Source organism: Arctopsyche grandis, chromosome 11 (assembly GCF_051622035.1).
Source record: "Arctopsyche grandis isolate Sample6627 chromosome 11, ASM5162203v2, whole genome shotgun sequence".
Classification (NCBI taxonomy): Eukaryota; Metazoa; Arthropoda; class Insecta; order Trichoptera; family Hydropsychidae; genus Arctopsyche; species Arctopsyche grandis.
In genome coordinates, this window is record NC_135365.1 from 2417839 (window position 1) to 2440444 (window position 22606).

Sequence of the window (22606 nt, forward strand, 5' to 3'; positions counted from 1 at the left end):
ACGCTGAATAACTTGAGATTAGCAAGAGAGTTTGGAAAGAAATTGCCAATTTACAGGAACCGTTTCAATGAAAATCAGAAAAATTGGCAAACTCTGATAAAAAAAAACGATCGATCTGGAATCATAAACCGAGGTCTGGCCAGCAGTAGAACCCTAGTGGGACTGGAACCCGTGACCACTCTGCTCGAAAGCATGCTAACCACTAGTCTACCCTCTGGCTATACAAATATAGATACAATACAAACTATGCGAATCCATATAGACATCATTCACAGTGACATCTGTGGAGAAATTTTGCAGTATTTTACTATAGAAATTGGTGAATTTGAGATATAAAAGAGAGATTGGACAGGAGATTCCAAGTTACAGGAACCGTTTCAATGAAAATAAGAAAAATTGGAAAACTCTGAAAGGAAACAATCGACCTGGTGTCACAAACCAAGGTCTGGCCAGCAGCTACTAGTGGGAATCGAACCGTGACCAATCGACTCGAAAGCATTATATGCTAACCACTAGTACCCCAGCTTGAACAAGTTCTGGTTGAATCCCTCAACCCATAATTAAAAATAAAACAGGAACTATTCTTCTTTCAAAAAATAAATAAAAATAAAATATATCTATTCTAGAAAAAGTTAATACTAAAAATAACATTAACATTAAATGTACAGACTTAAAAAAATGATCAAAAAATTAGTCTACGCTGCTGGTAATATATTTCTAAATAGCACACTAAATAAAATTAAATATTTAACTTGAATTCATCAAATTACATACACTCTTCACATTTGACTACCAAATTTACTACCAAAATTGAACCAACTCAAAATGCGAATCTTTCCAAAATTTTTCAAACGCCCTCATAAATATATAACTCTTTCTAAGCGGTGGGTAATAAAAAAGTTTCACTGCCACGTTGTAAATGTCAATGGTTATTGCAAAAAATAGTAATAACTTGCACGCGTATTGGTATCGGGAAAATATTCAATATGATTTACATTTCAATGAAAAAAGACGAGCGTAATATAATAATATTCCATTATGCAAATTGAGCAGATGTTTTTATAACAATATTACCATGAAAATATTGCACCACACGATGTATGTACATATGTATAATGTAATTTATGCAACGGTATGCATTTTAGTATAATGTATTTTATTACGAATTTGCATCCATGCTGGATGAAGTTTGATTAAAATTTGAACCGACCGATTGTTTGTTTTTCAGAGCTGCGGAAAATCCTGATATGAAGAGTGGATTTGTGTAAATTTTGCGAGCGAAATTTTCAGCCATTGCATGCGAAAATTCGAGGTAACGCTTTAATTAATCTCGATTGAAATTCATACGAACGAATAGTATGAAAATTTCGACAACCATTCGCGGAATACTCGAATTATTATTAAAATTGCAAATTTGAAACCAAACTCTCGACGTGAGAGTGTGTATTTTTGATAATCATTCACGCAAATAAAATTCAATTAATAATTGTTTTTCGCAAGTATTTTCCGATGAAATAATACTGAGAAGTTTTCCCTCGATAGCGGCGTTTTCCTCTCGGTTGAATTTTAACAATGCAAACTCCCCCGGGTGTAATTATGTTCTAGACATTTTTCGCAACTTTTTTCCATATTGTGAAAAATTCAAAATCGCCCCGGTATTATTATGATATTAAAAAGATAATTGTGTCAGTAAATAATCTTTACATTATTATAATTACAATATATATTTACGTTTTTACGAAATGTTACCAAAAATAATTAGTATATTGTATGAAGTTTCGTTCGTCAAATTGGAGTTTTAAAATTTTAAAGTTTTTAATTCAATTTTGAAACTTTGGTTTTGATGGAGTTTCTCTCGGCTGTTTTGATGAAACTTTCCACTTCGTCATATTCTCTGTGACATATCTTTTTAACATGCTGAACAACGATTTCATTTTATCATCATTTATACGTTTTCATCTTGAAATGCCATTCCATTTCATGTATTTTACTTAAAAATCATTCAATCATAAATCATTTTTATATATAAAAATGAATGTCTGTCTGTGTGCCTCAAATAGGCTTCTAAATCACTCAACCGATTATCATGGAACTTTCAAGATTTGTTGTATGCATGTCCAGAAAGATTACTGTGAAAAAATATCGCCCAAAACCGGGAACAGAAACGGGAAAATCGGGAATGATCGGGTCATTGCAACGCAATAATTTCAAATGTGTTCGCTGCCTACGTTTTTCCGACAAACGGGAATGGGAACGGGAACGAGAACGGGAACGGGACCGGGAATTGCATGCCTTATTGTGGCATTGCAACGTATACCGGGTTCAGCTAGTTATATATAAAACAAACTGTACAAGAAACATCTGGCATGGCGAATTAATCATTTTTTAACGTATTCATATGTCCTGCTTAGACGATTAATTGAACCGTTAATTAATCGTCTATTAAGAGGGCTGGACAGCAGCGCCTTGTCCATACAAACGTACTATACTTCTCCCTTCCTCAATTATGGCACTAGACAAATTATTTTTTAATATGCTATGGATATCCACCATTGGGGTGCATCTATCGTTTTCTTTTTTTTGATTAATTATTTTTTATAGGAGCTAGGAGCCGCCAAACATCTATAAAATCGCCTCTTTTTTACACCCACGAAACGAGTCCAGCGTGCTTATTTAAGGGTCGATTTTAAAAAAAATACGCCGATAGATGCATAGAAAGTATCTTTCTCATACCGATGATGATTTTTTTTTTAAATTGGTCCAGTTTTGGAGAAGAAAATAGGAGAATACGAAACCTCGATTTTTTCAATTTAAAATACGTTTTATCTGGTCGAAGCACAACTGTCGCATTCACTCAATATATATATATTGATATATATTGTCGCATTCACTCAATATATACATACACTCAATATATACATCGAAGAAAGGAACGGTAACAAAATTAAGGTTTCGGGTGTACAGCCCTCTTAAGATGATTAATTGAACCGTTGAATATTCGCGCACAATTTTACGTAGACTGAAACTGAATAAAAATAAACAATTGAATTAAATGTATTAATTTCAAATACACGTTACATACACAGAGAAATGTTATAATAATAGAAAATTGTCAAGTGACGATTGTCCACAGGCATTGCTAAATAATTTTAGCATTAGTCGTATTCGATGCTTGGTGTTCAACGTATGTCCAATTAAAACTTCTCTGGGCAAGTGCATCGTTAAAAATTGCACAATGTATTCAAAAACACACAATAAACAACATGGGATACATTTTTATAAGTAATTTGACCATTTGAGTAATATATTATTCAATTAATATCGTAGTTTGACAGTATTTAAAAGTGTCATGGCGGTCGCCCGCATTCTACATAAAATTTCAGGGGTGGCACCAGAGTTTTCAACTTTCACAAAACTTCTCTGTTTGTTTACATTACTCGCAAGATGGGCAAGTGCATCGTTAAAAATTGCACGATGCATTCAAAAACACACAATAAACAACATGGGATACATTTTTATAAGTAATTTGACCATTTGAGTAATATATTATTCAATTAACATCGTAGTTTGACAGTATTTAAAAGTGTCATGGCGGTCGCCCGCATTCTACATAAAATTTCAGGGGTGGCACCAGAGTTTTCAACTTTCACAAAACTTCTCTGTTTGTTTACATTACTCGCAAGATGGGCAAGTGCATCGTTAAAAATTGCACAATGTATTCAAAAACACACAATAAACAACATGGGATACATTTTTATAAGTAATTTGACCATTTGAGTAATATATTATTCAATTAACATCGTAGTTTGACAGTATTTAAAAGTGTCATGGCGGTCGCCCGCATTCTACATAAAATTTCAGGGGTGGCACCAGAGTTTTCAACTTTCACAAAACTTCTCTGTTTGTTTACATTACTCGCAAGATGGGCAAGTGCATCGTTAAAAATTGCACAATGTATTCAAAAACACACAATAAACAACATGGGATACATTTTTATAAGTAAATTGATCATTTAAGTAACATATTATTTATTTATTTATTTATTTTATTAATTGAAAAATCAACGGACAGGATGTACATAGATATGTTTAAAAAAACAAATAGTAAATAAATAATATATGTAACATCCGAGTCCAATAATAGATTTTTACAAAAATGAAAAAGATAAATATAAGGAAAACAAATTAAAAAGTAAAGAATAAAGGCATGACAAAATATGTAGAACATTGCATAATTAAACTATAGTATTAAAATATTTGGAAAAGGCTATAAAATAGAATATAAGAAGAAATTGAAATTTACAAATATAAAACAAATGAAAAAGGTAAATACAAAATAAACAAATGAAAAGGAAAAGAATGAAAGCTATAATTATTCAATTAAGATCGTAGTTTGACAGTTTTTAAGTGTCATGGCGATCGCCCGCATTCTACATAACATTTCAGGGGTGGCACCAGACAAATGTAAAAATTATTTTTAAATAAATGTAAAAACATTTCTCTTGGTGGCGCCGAATACTCAATTATATTAATTACCAATTATTTAAGTGTAATTATTATAAACATCGTTCATTTTATATTATACATATTTTTGTTGAAACTACACATTACACGTTAATTTAAGAGATCCCAAGTACAGACAAATACAAAAAAGTGGATAAAAATAATCCGCCAACTGAGAAAAAAAACGGATTGACCATATACCCAAATTGTAAATAAATCTGTATCAAAATAAAACTTTAATTTCTGTAGTGAATATGTGATGACCCTGATTATATTCCGTGCGTTTTAGCGTAGTTATGTAGACGTACCGAGTAATATTGAAACAATCTATTTATTCGTAAAGGCGCTTCTATTATTATATCATTTCTCTGCGCACATGCGTGCATTTGAGATATTATTAACACTTTTATTTCGTTTGATTGCATTATATATGAACATATATTTGACAAAAGCATACATAGTTCGGCCAATACAAGTTCTACAGTAGGACTGTTTCTTACTTTACAACTACTATTTAATTAATTGAATTGAAACTTCTTTTGGTTTATCATTTTTGTGCCTAACAAATTGAACCAAGCCAGTGAATGGTTTTATATGTACATCAATAGAATCACTAAAGTCATTAATAAAGGTTGGAGCCACGTGGGAGCCGAAGTAACTATTGTTCCCGATGAAATATCATCGCATGGCTATTGGCATATTAAATTCGATCCGCATGTGGTTTTTGTTTTTTTTAATATAATTAATATGTTTTTTTAATATAAACTTTTTTTAATATAAATCGTCACATTTTGAAATGCTGAAAAACTCAAAAATTGCGAGAAATGGGTAAAGATTGCTAATTTGTTGGAACCGTTTCAAAGAAAATCAGATAAATTGGCAAAATCTAATAGGAAAAAAAAACAAAGTTCAAACACGGCCAGCAGCAACCAGTGGGACTCGAACCCATTACCACTATAAGCATTTTTATTATTATTATTTTATTATTTTGCTCCAAAGCGACGAGTGAACGTAAACAGATACAATACAATCAATATACATAAACATATACAATACAATATATACAAGCGTTTTATATAAAGCGAATTCATACAAACAATCCCAATTTTTTGTATACAACGATTATGTTTGAAAGAATGTTAGCTTATAAAATAAAAGGTAGATTTTTGAATTTGCACATAATTTATTGTCGTAAATAAACCAATGAAAAACAAGTCAGCGTGATTTTCACAGGTGCGTGTGATTTTGAAAAATTCGTAAACAGCCAATTTCAAATTAATATACGCTGTGACTTTATCAATACACTTTTCAAACGGATATTTCATAGACATGTAATTATTATATACGTGTGTGTTATTTGAGTTTGATAAACTCCATTACTATAATAGTAATACGCTTTTTCTTTGAAATGTCAGTCCAAGGACTTTCAAAAGTATTTAATGGATTTAGTTGGACAAAGTTTGAGAACCGATAAAAGTGAATACATATTTAATTATATTTTTTATTTCAATCGAACATGTACACTCGCCTTAACATATCGATCCAAAGCGACGAGTGTACTAATAGAGATACAATACGATCAATACAAGCATTTGTACTATGAGAATTCATACAAACATCATCCACGGTGACATCTATGGAGTAATTTTTGCAGCATTTTATTATAGAAATTGGCGAACCTCAAGACGCTCAATAACTTTAAATTTGCAAGAGACATTAGAAAGGAGATGCCAATTTACAGGAACCGTTTCAATGAAAATCAAAAAAAATTGGTAAACTCTGATAAAAAACGATCGATCTGGAATCATAAACTGAGATCTGGCCAGCAGCAGGATCCTAGTGGGACTGGAACCCGTGACCACTCTGCTCGAAAGCATAATATGCTAACCACTATAGTCCACGCTGCCGGCTATAGTAATAACGTCGTTTTTTTAACTATCGTTTTTCTTTTTAAGATTTTTCATTACAGATTTGCTCGTTTAATTACTTTATCTATGTAAGTAGTAACAATAGATGAAGTTTTGTGATTATGCGAAAATTGAAACTCGATATTTTGACGGATTCGAACTCAGAATCGATCACTGATCACGTTTTAATATTCTAGAAAAAATGTGTGTGTGTGTGTCTGCGTATTTTGGAGATTTTTTGAACACCGTTAATCCTATCGAACTGAAACTAAGTATCGGTTACTGAAATTCTTATCAATACGATGTAAATTTTTTTCAAATTTTTAAGTCGACCGGAAATGGTACCTCTCCTTATAGGTGTCCTCTTTTTACTTACCTCCTTTACGTTTCACATGGCTTTCGTGTTAGTGGTCATTTTTTATATCTCTTATCTCTTATCCGATCGTTTTCATACTTTGCCATATTGCTCATTTTGGTCATCAATATACGTTAATGTATCGTCCGCCATTACGTGGGAGACAAAAAATCGTATACAACGCGTTTTTAAAACGGAGAAAGTAAATCTTCTTGACGTTTAACAAGCGTTGTTTAACAAGGCGTAAACTGTTCGCCTTGATATGCCCATTATAGATTTAAATTGTTTAAACGCCTATAATTCACTATATATTTTATAAAATTTGCTCTATAGGTTCTCGTTATCTCTAATATTTAAATATTTATAGTTTTAACTCTCATATGTATATATAAATTTCAAATTTGGCGTCTAGCTTCATGTAATGTAATACACGATATATATTGTTTTATGGCCAAATATGTCAAATCTGACATTTCACGGCCAAAAATATATCTCTTGACGGAGTTTTATCTGCGAGATAAGTATTCAATAAGAAGTTATATTGTATCTAATTGTTAATATGATTTACAATAAGCTTACATACATTTAGTTTTTTACAATAAGCTTACATATGTACATACATCACATACAATTATTTTTAGTTATCAGCTGATTTAATTTATCTGATGATTGAAAAGTTCATTTCTGTAAATACATAAACTCATTTATGGACATTGATAAATACATTGATAAACTATTCTTAAAGCAAATCATTATTAGTTATCAGCTGATTTAATTTATCTGGTGATTGAAAAGTTCATTTCTGTAAATACATAAACTCATTTATTTTTAAGTTTTTGAATTCAATTATCTCCCAAACCGTCAACAGAAGCGGACTTTTTTTGCATGTAATAGAAATTATAAATTTTATAACTTAATATTTTTACCTCAAACGGAAGTAGTATTTTCACTCTAGAGAACTGAGGTTTTTTATGTTTTACTCAGAAACGTTTTGTTTTATTGAACTGAAATTTCGTATCTAGAAGTTTAAGCTTAACACCCAGTTAACATATTTTTTTTTTTTTTTTTTATTTTACATATATACCAGGAAGGCCTTACAGGTAAATCCCAATGCGCCTTCCTGGCCAATTACAAATACAAATACAGCATTTTTATTATAAGTCGTTGAATTGCGAGACACTGAAAAAACTCGCAAATTAACGAGACATCTATGAATTGTACATAAATTTTTATTGTACATCAATCAAATTTTTCAAATAGTGGTGACATAGTAGGTAGGAAGGATTTTTTTTTTTTTAGCCAATTTTTTTTTTTCCGGGAACCGTTTCAACAATGAAATCAGAGAAAATTGGCAAACTCTGATAGGAAACGATCAACCTGGAGTCACAAATCCAGGTCTGACCAACAGCATACTCTGAAAAATTCATTTTTCATTCAGGGATAGAACCCGGCACCTTCTTGACGGTAAGCAGAAGCTTAACGTCCGAGCTATGATTGAAACACTTGAAACTTTGAATATCTACATAGATTATATGCCATAAATTAACTGTAAGGATGTTCTAATTACCTCGGTACGCTTTTTCGCAGAAGCGTTCGCATAATAAGAAACGGCTTTTCCGAAGAATTTTCCCCCGCTCTATTGACACAGTTTATTTACTTTGAAACTCTCCATCTCTCTCTCTCTCTCTCTTCCATCACCCATGTAGTCCACAACGATCACTTCAACGTTTTCATATCCCCTGACAATTTAAACCACTCGCACTGATTTAACTTTCATCGAATTCGTTTCTTTTTAAACCTGCCGTGTTTGCTCTGTGCAATACACCCCGAGCGAATTTTATATGAAATCGTTTGGATGTTTATTTAAAGAGAAATAGTTTTTCCGCCGTGTTTTATGTCACATACTTTGGAGGTGTTTATCTATTTTCCGACGCGATTTCAACGAGTGTCAACCTGTCATTTCCAGGAAAAATCTTTTTCCCCCGCTTCCAGGAAAACATATGTCAAAAATCGCATGCACACTCGCCTATATATAGGTACATGGATATTCACGATCGTAATTTACTTCAAATATATGTATGTATGTATGAAAAACGTACGTGACTTGTGTTACAATTGGTGAAACTGTTACTCATAGACATATATCTATATCATAGTGAATCGGACACGGCTTGTAAAATGATCGGAAAAAATAAAATAAAGGGTTGGATAACCTAATAGAAAAAGTTCTGGGAACGCTGGGGAAATGTATGTATGTAGTACGTAATACGTGCTGGACTTTTTATATAATACATTTCGTTTTATTTCACTATTATTACGGTGCTTCCATTAAATATATATCATATTCTTTATGTTCGTATGTTACTTATTATAAAATCTTTATGAACATATTAACAGGTATGTCCAAATAATCAGACGTTTATATAATCCATATATGACAGACCATATTTACCACTGCTATATAAAAAAAATTTCCTTCAAATAACTTAATTAACCTTCCCTCGCTGAAGTGGGGTATGCAAGTGCCCCAATTTTTACGTTTTTCGAAATAACTATGTGGTTTTCAAAGCTATACAACCTATATTTCTTGTATTCCTAGAATGAACTACAAGTAATTTATTTTAATAGATTTTGTATGATTTAGAAAAGGGGTACAACGTAAAAAAATACATTTGTACATTTCTACGTTCCGAAGTATGATTTAAAGGCGGTAGCGATAAGTCATGTTTTTGACTGTTCGTTTGCATATTCTTGTTGATCGATGAATCGATTGCTTTCATCGCTTTTGGCGCGTGGCTATTGAGTCATGCAGTCGCCTGTTGGCCTTACCTATGTGCGTTTGCATGTTACTATGCATGTACATTTGGTCTTACAACTAGTTTTGGAAAAATATATTCATTAATAGACTTCTTTTGCTTATTTTATATTGTCGCAAGATATATTAAACTAATTTTGTTCCACAAAAAACTAATTTTGACTGGTATATATTCATTTTAAGCAAATTGAATACATGGCATTCAACTATCAGTAATATATTCAACCAATTTTGAACCTTAAAACAGTTGAAATAGGCGCATATAAGGCTCAAAATACCGTGCAAAGTTCAGAAATTCTATGGAAGACAACCGCGCTACAGACTTGTCGCGCAAAGCTTCCATAGAAGACTGCCGCGGGCGAACGGTTAATAGACTTCTTTTGCTTATTTTATATTGTCGCAAGATATATTAGAGAGTCTAAACACACCTTTACAAAACTCGAAATACTCGGCGGTAGTTATCTAGGGTTTGTTTGGATTAGCTACAATTTTTGTACCTGCTTTCTTTTGGATTTCTAAATAATTCTAGTTGGAAATGTTGGCGAAATTTTCAGCGTGGTGAACTTTCAACAGAAAAGACGTCAGCTCTCAAAGGGTTAAGTAATTTATTTTTTACACGGACGTACGTTTTTTTTAATTAGAAAATGAAACGAGATATTAAAAACTTGAATTTGCGAGAAACAGGATAGATTGCCAATTGGGTGGAACCGTTTCAACAATGAAATCAAAAAAATTGTCCAACTCTGATTGGAAACAATCGATCTGGAGTCGCATACAAATCCAAGATCTGGAATACAAATCCAGGATGCCTCATTTGAAACAGTCGCCATTCATACACGAGCATTATTGTAATTATTGTCATTTTAGTGTTGTGCCCGTTGATATTTTAACGGTTGGAAAGATGATTTGACGCATGAACCACACCCGAGGCTATTGCAGCTAGTGGCTTTAGCATACACAGTCCTTCGCATATACATATGTAAATTCATATACATATGTTTATATTACCAGCAGAATAGATTAGCATATAATGCTTTGAACAAAGTTTTCACGGGTTCAAATCCCACTGGTTTCTGCTGGCCAGACCTTGGATTTATGACTCCATATCGATCGTTTCCTATCAGAGTTTGACAATAAATTTTGTTTTTAGACTAAATAATAAAAAAACCTTTTTTAAATACTAACCTTTTAGTTTTGTATATAATATTAAGATATATAAAATTATAAAATAAAAAAAACTCAAGTAAAAAAAACCGTAGTAAAAAATAAATGTATTTAATAAAACTGTAGTAATAAAATAATGTATTAAAATATAAATGAAATAAAAAGGCAATTCAAACAACAAATGTACAAATATGTGGGATTTCATGATTAATATTTCAATCAAAGAGTTTTCAATGATTGGGGTTTCAATCAAAATTATGATCCCGGCTTAAACCAATGTAATTAAATATATTACTAAGAGGTTTGGGCCGCATGTGATGATATATGTACGTATGTGATGATTTCAAATTTTAAAACTACCGATATGAATGATGAATGTGACAGTATTTTTAAACGTGTCTAATACGATATTTTTTCACCATCGTAATTGCGGATGATACCTTAACTTATATTGATGACCAAAATGAGCAATATGGCAAAGTATGAAAACGATCGGATAAGAGATAAGGGATATAAAAAATGACCGCTTACACGAAAACCATGTGAAACATACATATAAAAGGTTAGTAAAAAGAAGAACTATTACAAAATAATTCCATAAATTTTTTCTATACTCTTTTATGTCATGATAATTTTCGTAGTATATATTATACTAGTGGTTTTACCCGGCTTCGCTCGGTATTTATATAATAATATAAACCACTTAAACATAACTAATCTAATAGTAAACATTTTAAAAAAATTATTTGAATAGTATAATTTTATATAAATTTATTTGAATACTCATTTGTTTTTTTATTAAATTGACTGACACGAACAAACAAAAATATATACTAAGTCTCTTTCGGAATTATGTGTATACCAGAATCCGGCGCCTGGGCCCCTGGCGCCTTCGCCCCCCGGTGCCTGCGCCCCCGGATCCTTCGCCCCCAGAGCCTTCGCCCTCGGAGCCTTCGCTCCCGGGAACTGCGAATCCTTTGAATCGAAAAATATTGAATCGGTGCCTATGAATCGAAAAAAAAAATCGAATGTGTTGTCTACGAACCAACGACGAAGGTTACATACATTCATACATATATGCAAAGTCTCTTTCGAAATTATATACATATTAGACTAGTGGTTTTACCCGGCTTCGCTCGGTATTTGTAATATAAACGATCGGATAAGAGATAAGGGATATAAAAAATTACCGCTTACACGAAAACCATGTGAAACGTACATATAAGAGGTTAGTAGAAGAAGAACTATTACAAAATAATTCCATACATTTTTTCTATACTCTTTTCTGTCATGGTCGTTTTCGTCGTATATATGTATGTATGTATGTATTATATTACATAATTTTTTGTTCCATTTTTAAATGAATACACTTTTTAATCTCAAAATCAACAATTAAATGATTTATATATTTCGAGTAAAACTCTGTGCAAATTCAACAAAATAAACGAGCAGACATTTTGCCTCAAAATTAAAACACACTTTATGAAAGGTCACGATAAAAAAAAGTTTAAAAAAACAAAATCTAGTACATAGTGTATTTTCAACAAACAAACTCGGGAAAATTTTCAAATAGTCCTTCGCGGACAGACATTTTAAAATGAAGCATGAATAATTCAAGCTTTGTTAGCTATATACAGCATCCGACTTCGCAAAAGTAATGCACAATTCATTGTTACTATGTACCAAAGAAAAGTCTGAGCTTTTACTTTGTCTTACGATCTGGTACACCAAATGTGATAAACTTATCCCTTATTCATTATATCCACAGCCCAACAAAAGTAATTTTACATCAATATTACATAAAATAAATATAAAACCGAAACGGCGTCTGTAATTCGTTTCTGATTGGCAGTCGTCAAAATCGTTTCTGATTGGCTGTCGTCAAAGCCGTTTCTGATTGGCTGGATTGGTCAAAGGCGTTGGTCAAAGGAGATTGGTCGGTCGTTAAATAATATTACTTTTCTGCGATTCAAATAAATTGAACACGTTGAATTAATTTCCATTTACCGAGCAAAGCCGGGTAGCCCCACTAGTCATTCATATAAATATACATATAGCCAGCAGTGTGGTTTAATGGTAGCGTGTATGTTTAGCACCAAGTGATCAGTGGGTTCGATCCACCATACTGCTGGTTAGATTTGGGGGTATTTGTGATTTCGAATCGATCGTTTCTTATCAGAGTTTTCCCATTTTATCTGATCATTGTTGAAACGGTTCCTCAAAATTTGCAATTAATCATCTTTCCTGTTGTCACAAATCTTCTGTATTTATTGTGTGTATAGTTTGTAAAAATTATGTACAAAATCTAAATCCATAGACGTCTCAATGGATTAATTCTGTAATTAATTAATTAATTAATTGCTATTTCGTGTTCTTCAGTTTCTGGAAAAACAGTGATTTATGTAATAATAAAATGCTGCATTGTTTGTAATTAATTGACCAGGAAGGCGCATTGAGGTCTTCCTGTCAAGCCTTCCTGGTATATATCTACATATGTATGTAAAAATAAATAATAAATATTATTAACCAAAGATTATTATTATATATATTACAACCAGCGGCTTGGACTAGTGGTTAGCATTTTATGCTTTTGGGCAGAGGTCACGGGTTCGATTCCCACTAGTCCAGTTTGTGACCTGATGTCGATCGTTTCTTATCAGATTTTTCTGATTTTCTTTGGAACAGTTCCTGTAAAATTGGCATCTCCTTTCATCTATCTTGCTTATCTCAAGCTATTGAGCGTCTTGAGGTTCACCAAATTAATTATAAAATGGTGCAAAAAAATTACATGTCGCTAAGGATGTTTATATGAATTCGCATTGTATAAAAAATGCTTAATAATATTGTTTTGATTGATTCATTGTATTTGTCTGTTTAAAATGCACTAGTCACTTCGAAGCCATCTGTTAGGGCAATTGTTTATGTTCTTTGAAATAAAATAAAATAAAAAAATTATTAAGAAAGTTTCACTTTTGCGGTATGTAGTGTAATATAATAAAGGATCGATTTTTGCTAAATCGACTCAATTTTTTTAATTGGTCTAGAACTTTATGAGCGCCTCGAGTATTTTCCCGAGTATTGTTTTCGTTGTACGGCAACGAAAACAAACAGTTCGAATTTTCCACGGTGAAAATCTCCGCCGGTGGAAACCAGCACATCTGCTTTTCCAACGCCGGATCCTCATTGCTAAAACAACACAATTGTATTCTTTTATTTGTTACAATGTACTCAAAGCGTTCTCGTTTCAGCCTCACGAAATTAAATACCACCGTATCGTGTGCTAATATGAACAGCGGATCAAACAAATCCTGCAAACCGTTACGAAAACGGCACACTTTGCGTGATATCATACTATTATACGATTTTTACTTTATCTATGTACGTAGTAACGATAGATGAAGTTTTATGATCATGTGAAAATTTGAATTCAAGATTTTGACTAATTAGTACTCAGAATCGATGACTGATCACGTTTTCATGATCTAGGAAAAATGTGTGTGTGTGTTTGTGTATTATAGGTGTCCTCTTTTTTTTAAGTTTTTGAATTCAATTATCTCCCAAACCACCAACAGAAGCAGACTGAATTTTTTTTACCTGTAATAGAAATTATATATTTTATAATCCAATATTTTTTGAATATTTTTACCTGAACCGGAAGTATAACTTTTACTATAGATAATCGAGGTTTTTATGTTTTTCTCAGAAACCTTTTGGTTTATTGAACTTAAATTTCATATCTATATGTTTAAGCTTAATACTAAGTTATGTATAAAATTTGGAAAACATCCGTCAACCGGAAGTGGAAGATTACTCCCGATTGATTTTTCTTCCACTACTTTTTTCAACCCCTTAAACATATGCGCTCTTCACTAAAAAATTCAAGTGTAATTCTTGTATCAATGTGATGAAAATAAAAATAATTTCTAAATTTAACAAACCGGAGGTGGGATTTTTTCCTCTTAGAAAAGCCAGAAATGTTGTGGCCACTATAATGTCCACACCCTTGAACGTATCAAGCTGAAAATTTATATTTGTATTCTTTATGTACTAACTTATAGCTGATAAGGTTTTGGTTAGATTTCGTAAACCGGAAGTAGTATTTTTTTTAAACAATATTTCATTATTTTTTAGTTCCTCAAAATTGGCAAAAAATCATCTTTCCTGTTGTCACAAATCTTCTGTATTTATTGTGTGTACAATTTGTAAAAATTATGTACAAAATCTTAATCCATGTCTCAGTGGACGAATCCTGTAATTAATTAATTAATTAATTGTTATTTCGTGTTCTTCAGCTTCTGGAAATACAGTGATTTATGTAATAATAAAATGCTGCATTATTTTAAATTAATTGTCCAGGAAGACAAATTGGGGTCTTCCTGACAAGCTTTCCTGGTATATATCTATGTAAAATAAAATATGTACTTTTATATATGTAATACATATGTATGTACGTAAAACTATAGAGTGATCCTTGATTTCCAATGTAGTATGTGTAAAACTGAAAATCCTAATCTCAAGTTTTTCTTTTGAATAAACAGAAAAACGAATCAAATTAGATATAATATTAAAGATACCTATTGCAGAACCCCGGAAAAATAGTCCCCAAATACAATAAAATCTCAGAATTTGTTTCAACTGTGTAAACACTAAGATTTATCGGACCGGTGAAAAGTTTACAATATATTGTCGTTGGTTCGTTATAAATCAACGTTTTAAGTTTTTGGCTTTATCAAGAGACCTAGGGTCATAAGTCTCAATATAGGATATTATTTCCACAGTCGTGTTAATGCGTCTATAATGTGCTATGTGATGTATTGCCTCAAAGCGTAACGCGTGAAGAATAGAGTGCGGCCGAATAATGGGCGAATATAAAATATTTATAATTAATTAATGTTTTTATATTTGAATTTTATAAATACAACATTTAATAATTCAAGTTTAAATATTTTATTACTTGGAAGTTTTTTAGCAAAATTATTATTTTTGCTGTACTAAAAGACACTTCAAAGTTGTTCTAATTCACACGTGCAGTACAATACTTTGATTAACTTTGAGTGACGGTATATACGAGTATCGCGTCTTATATTTATTATTTTGGCTTGAGTATTATATTCAAAAAATCAATACAGGATTATCAAATGTCATTACGCAAACAGTATGATGTTGAAAAATAAACAAATCCGTTTCAAGCAAATATGGGAAAATAACCCGGTTTCATAATCGCCCGTTTTTCCGCCGCACTCTACATAAGCACATAGAGCGTAAATTGTGAAAGTTGTGAACGAAAAAGTTAAACGCAAAATTCGGGCAATGAAGGAAAACTTTGATTCTTGCCTGTGTTCGAATGGCCAGGAACAAAATAAATGCTGTCGCGACCAACACGCAACTTTGTGCCTAATTGCGAAAATTGTGCGTTCGAAAAAAAATCAGATTAACAAGATAAAAGTGTACGAGGTAATAAGTTCCGGTTTATATACATATAGTACAATCGTAGAAAGTTCAAACACGCAATATTGCATTTAGATAATTTTCCTGTTTTTATTTCCAGATAAGTACATATATACACAGTAATTTAAAGCTTAATACTGATATATATAAATCGAAAATAGCTGGACTGAATTCGACGTAGTTTCCTCCGGAAAATTTATCATTTTCATATAAGTTTTAATGTGTACCCATGAATCGATTTTGAGAGGATTAAGAGGGCTGGATACCCGAAACTTAATTTTGTTGCCGTTCCTTTCTTCGATATATATATTGAGTGAATGTATATATTGAGGGGATGTGACAATATATATCAATATATACATATATTGAGTGAATACCACAGTTGCACCTCGACCAGATAATACCTATTTTGAATCGACAAAATCGAGGTTTCATATTCTCCAGTTTTCTCCACTGAAACTGGACCAATTTAAAAACAAATTTCATCATCGGTATGAGAAAGATATTTTCTATGTTTGTGTTTTCGTATTTTTTTAAAAATCAACCGTTAAATCATCACGCCGGACTCTTTTCGTGGGTGTAAAAACGAGGCGATTTTTTTAGATGTTTGGTGGCTCCTAGGTTCTATAAAAAATAACTAATCGAAAAAATAAAAAGATAGAAACATGCCTATGGTGGATATTCATAGCATATTAAAAAATAATTTCTCTTGTGCCATAATTGAGGAAGAGAGAAGTATAATACGTTTGTATGGTCAAGGCGCTGGTGTCCAGCACTCTTAAGACTGAATAGAAGTAATATGAAATGTTTTGTAAAATGTATATGAATATGCGTATTTGAATCGGCTTTAGACGATGATTTAGTGGTTTTCAAAAGCATTCATTACAAAGTGGATTAAAATTACGTACACACACTCATTATTATGTTTCGCAAACACAACACTGATTCATCGCGGCTGTACGTCATTTTAATTGCGTTGTAAAATGTGAAGTCGTGACGATTTTTCACGAGATTTTTGCCAGCCGGAAAATCTGTCAACACACACGTCAGCGAAAATGCGCCCACACAGGCTCTATAACATTATTTATTAACATGCTTTTTTATCGTTATTTATTACTTTCCGTAAATGCTGACCGAAGCCGTTAAATTTTAATACACTTTAAGTCACATGTGTTTATTTTTTAATATAATACACGTGATTCATAAAAGGACAAAATATATTGAACTTATTTGTACGGGTTTCTTTCGCGTGAAATATATTATGTACATGTTGACATTCTTTGGCATATTTTTCATTACAAGGTTTTTATTTTTTATTGTTGAAACACTTATGACACTCGTCCGTAATGAGAGAGTGCACGAGTATCAACTCAATTCCGAAAGGTTATATGTTCAACTGTGCACGTTTTGTGCTCATATCATGTTCTTAAATACACACAGGTATTTATATAACGTATAATTTCATTATATAAACCAGTTATTTCAGTGTATTAGACCTATAAATTTCCAATCAAATTCACAAAAATGTGATCCTAAACCTTGTAAGTATAGCGTTTGGGTTCAAAGTGATACATCAATCTAATATTTGCCTCAATTTTGAATTATTTTATTAAAACTAAAGTCACTTTTGTATAGTTTATGCGTATGAAAGGTATATTTATACATATGACCATATTCAGAATATACTTTTTAAATAGATAAAGCACACAGATTACCTAAACATAATCAATCTGCTTTAGAGAGTCTTTAATTAATATTATTTATTAGATGTATTATGAGCATTTATAAGGATTGTAAATAGGTTTTTGAGCTATTTTATCCTATTATGCTGTATATTAACATTAGAATAATATAATACTATGATTACTAACTAAATTAAATTAAATTGTAAAATAGAAAATTATCAGTAGATCAGTAGCTATTAAATAGATATAAGATGTACTGTGAAAATAATTTCGTAATAATACAAAGCATTTAAAAATCAAAAAAAAATAAAAATAAAGTGTGATACTGATAAAGTAAAAGCTCTTTTACCACAATTGATAAAATTATTAGTTTAAAATAAATGATCCATCAGCAAGATTAAGATCATTATAATCTCATATTATAAACAAGTATTTTTTTTCAAATTTGTCTGACTTTATTGCTAAGAAGACTTCATACAAATCAACTAACTTAATCTACTTATATGAACTTAATAAAATTGTTCGCAATCAAATGGTTATAATATATATTTACGTAAATGTATGTTTGGTTGAAAAATATGTCAGTATAACAAAAGTATTTTTATTGTTTTTCCAATTACATAAGGTATTTCTGAGAAGTGTTGTGTTATATTTATTATATAAAACGTGACATTGGTTGTTTTAAATCTGAGTCACGGTCGTGTTTGTCGAATGCCAGTGCCACATGCAATTAAGGGCGACGTTAATTGGTGTACTGGTGATGAAACTTTTGCGGAAAATGAGGAAAACTGCAACGAGTGCATTTCCACGTCCGTATTCACCAAAACTTGCGCAACGGATATTGCATTTCAAGAGTAGGTGGTGCACGACGTCGTCGAATAAAAAATATGATGGAGAAACATTAAAAAAAGACTGATGATGGGAAAAATATAAATGGAAAAACGTACACGTGCAATGGGAAAACTCCCGTGTTCATTTCAACGAAGTTTTCGCTTCATGCAATTTTCAGCGCATTCTAGTTTTCGGACACGAGATAAAAAATTGGTTTCCAATCGACTGACACGATTTAGACGTTAAAATGTAAATGAATATAGAATCGGTTATTTTGGGGTATTATAGATTTTTGACTTTTGCGGTCTTTAATTAAAAATCTAGTATTGCTGTACCAAAAGTAAGTATAAGAATCAACTGTCAGATGTATTTTCGATTGATTGTGATTTTTACAGGTTTTAAATATGTACTTATATAATTAATAGCGAATTTTAAAAGTTAAATAAAATTTATTCCGTAATATTTTAAACTAATTTCACTGTGTTTTTTTTTTACTGTGACAGATTTATAAGGGTTGGTTTTCAATATCAATATTTTATGTGAACTTACTAATTCAAGCGGTAAATAATTACAATATTTTTTATTTTATTTTATTTTATTGTTACAAATCAATATACACTCGCCATTACAGATTTGCTCCAATGCGACGGGTGTACGTTAACAAAATACATAATACATAAAAAATCAGAAATCAGAAATACAGTAATACATACATATACAATTAGAATATATAGCATATAACAATTAATCAGAAATAATAATCATAGAGACATCTATGGATTATTTTTAGATTTTTTTTTGTATACAATTTTTATACATATAATAAATACGAAATTTTAGAGATGTCTATAGAGATACATATCTATAGATTTCAGATTACTGTGTATAATTATTACAAATTATACACAGGCAGATTTTGTGACAACAGGATTAGATCTAATACCAATTTTCAGGAACCGTTTCAGCAATGATCAGATAAAATTGGCAAACTCTGATAGAGAAACGATCGATTTGGAGTCACAAAACCCCCAAATCTAACCAGCAGTGGCGAGGACTCGAACCTTTGACCTCAGTGGTGCTAAATATATACACTACCACTAAGCCAAACTGCTGGCTATGAAATGTTCATCGCTTAAAAGTGAACGTGAGCGAGTGAGATGGAGTGATGCGCTCTTGATTCTTTATCTCGCTCTGTCATTATCCCATGCGTTAGCATTTTTTAACTCAATTTAAAATCATTTACCATTCTAATTACTTCATTTTGATAAAACTAAAAATATTGACATAAATCCTTACACACGTGGTGAAATTAAAAATTAGCGAAATTATCTAATAATATTTTATTGACTTTTAAAATTCGATTGATAATTAATTATGAATATTTCAAAGACATAAAAAATGACAATTAATAGAAAAAACATCTGACTATTGATTTCAATAATCAATTTTGTTCCAGCAATACTAGATTTTTAATTAAAAACTGCAAAAGTCAAAGATCTGTAAAAATTGCCCATTTTTTTTTAAACCCTCATATTTCTCAAACAAGAGCAAGCCCACAAAAATTAATTGTAATTTTCGAATTTAGTAGGTCAAAATAAATAGCTGATTGATTAATCTCCATAATTTTGTTGTTCAGTGTTATCTTAAAATGTGAAAAATAGTCTATTATACATACAAACATACAAATCTTGTTTATCTTTTCAATACAATGGATTTTTATTTATTTCAATATTACGATGCGTTTTACGAAAGTTCTATAATTTTCTCTAGTATCGAAACAATAAACTTAAGAACAATATAAAACTCTCACTTAATAGCTTTCGACGTTAAAAGATAAAACGCGGTGGGAAATGAATGGCTTTCCGTTAAATTTGACGGCATTTTTAATAGCTATACTGCCTATCTATAGTGTAATATAAACAACCTTACCATTTTCAAATACGATAAGTATTTATATTTTTAATGCATAATTTGAACTTTCTTTTTTCATTTCCATATTTAAATAGTCAGATATTTATTATTTTATTTATAAATCAACAGCATTGACTAGTAGTTATCATATAAACCTCTGAACAATGTGATCACGGGTTCAAATCCCACTGGTTTCTGTCAGCCAGACCTTGGATTTGTGACTCCAGGTCGATCGTTTCCTATCAGAATTTGCCAATTTATCTGATTTTCATTGCAACGGTTCCAACAAATTGGCAACCTTACCTGTTTTCTAGCAAATTTCGAGTTTTCAGCAATCTCGAATTTCGCTGAATTGTATAAAATGCTGCAAATTTACAAATTTGACCATAGATGTCTTAAATGTTCAAAAGCAAATTTGGTTTACCTCTTTGGCCTTCCTGGTATGTTCATATATAATATTATATGTATGTACATGATCGCTCGCATTTATAGATCGCTCCAATGCACTTATAAAGATACAATACAATCAATACAAGCATTTCATACAATGCGAATTCATACATACATTCATTCACAGTGACATCTATGGAGAAATTTTGCGTCGTTTTACAATCAAATTGGTGAACTTTAAGACGCTAAATAACTTGAGAGATAGGAAAGGAGATGTAAATTTTACAGGAACCATTTCAATGAAAATCACAACAATTGGCAAACTCTTAGAATAAACGATCGACCTCGAGTCACAAACCAAAGTCGGGCCTGTAGCAGGACTCTAGTGGAACTCCAACCCGTGACCACTCTGCTCGAAAGCATAATATGCTTACCTAAGCGACGAGTGCATAAAGATACAATACAATCAATACAAGCATTTAATATAATGTGAAATCATACATACATACATCCACAGTGACATCTATGGAGAAATTTTGCGTCATTTTATAAAAAACATGGTGAACTTTAAGACGCTGAATAACTTGAAATTAGCAAGAGAGATAGGAAAGGAGATGTAAATTTCACGGAAACCATTTCAATGAAAAATAAAAGATCGACCTCGAGTCACAAACCAATTTCGGGCCAGCAACAGGACTCTAGTGGAACGCGAACCCCTGACCACTCTGCTCGAAAGCATAATAAGCTTACCACTAGTCCACGCCATTGGTTAATTCATACATATGTTTATTCATTTTTATTTGTTGAAATAATTAATAAGGGATGAATGAAAATTCATAAGCTGGGACAGTTTACATTATATAATAAAGATCTAAACGAAGGCAAAAAATAAAAATAAAAAATAGGTCAACAAAAAATGGGGCAGGAATGTTATTAAATGAAGCATAGGATCGAAATATAATCTCAAACGTTCAAAATAGGTATAAGCAGAATTCTTAATATTTAATCTACATACATATGTATGTATATGTAGATAAAAATCACCTCAAACATCAACATAGCACTCAACTCAAATATAAATTTCACGTTTATGTAAATGATTCTCCGTCGTTTCAAGACGTCATCGATCATCCTCAGGAATAAGGACATCTTTTGTTATTTTGTTTCCTTGACATACTTATTCTATGCGAACACGTGCTATCGTGTATTTAACACTTTGTACGATTATATTTCTCAACATTAAGTGGAATGAATATGCTCAAACTTTCATCGCATAACTTCTAACACTGCACACATTTCAAAGGACCTCAAAAGCACTCGAAGGATTCCTCTGCTATTTGTGTTGGCTCGTTTAGAATCCAAAAGTAGGACATGTCCTCTAATTCTAATTTAAAATAATGTCCTCCATCCATTATACATAATAACGGTGTAATAATGGAATTAATGAAAACTTTCGACGAATTAATTTTTTTAAATATTTAATATGTATCTTTGAAAAATGTTAATCAATTTTCAATAAGATTGATTTTGTATTTTTATGATGAAAGGGCTATCATTTTTACTGGCCTCTTCTTACTTCACTTTCGATTTCTTCGTCT

At 31.4% G+C, this 22606-nt stretch overlaps 1 protein-coding gene across 7 annotated transcripts in view; it reads left to right on the plus strand.

Annotated features, from left to right (window-relative positions):
- Positions 1-22606, plus strand: part of LOC143919169 (GTP-binding protein Di-Ras2) — a 238437-nt gene that overhangs the window by 179460 nt on the left and 36371 nt on the right. For 3 of the 7 annotated variants that reach the window (XM_077441367.1, XM_077441371.1, XM_077441370.1), the window contains exon 3: positions 1229-1312. The exons of 3 other annotated variants lie outside the window; for them this stretch is intronic. The gene's annotated coding sequence lies outside the window, so the exon portion shown is untranslated. Of the gene's footprint in view, positions 1-1228; positions 1313-17551; positions 17632-22606 lie in introns of those variants that run through there. One more of the 7 variants, XM_077441374.1, reaches the window with a different exon arrangement.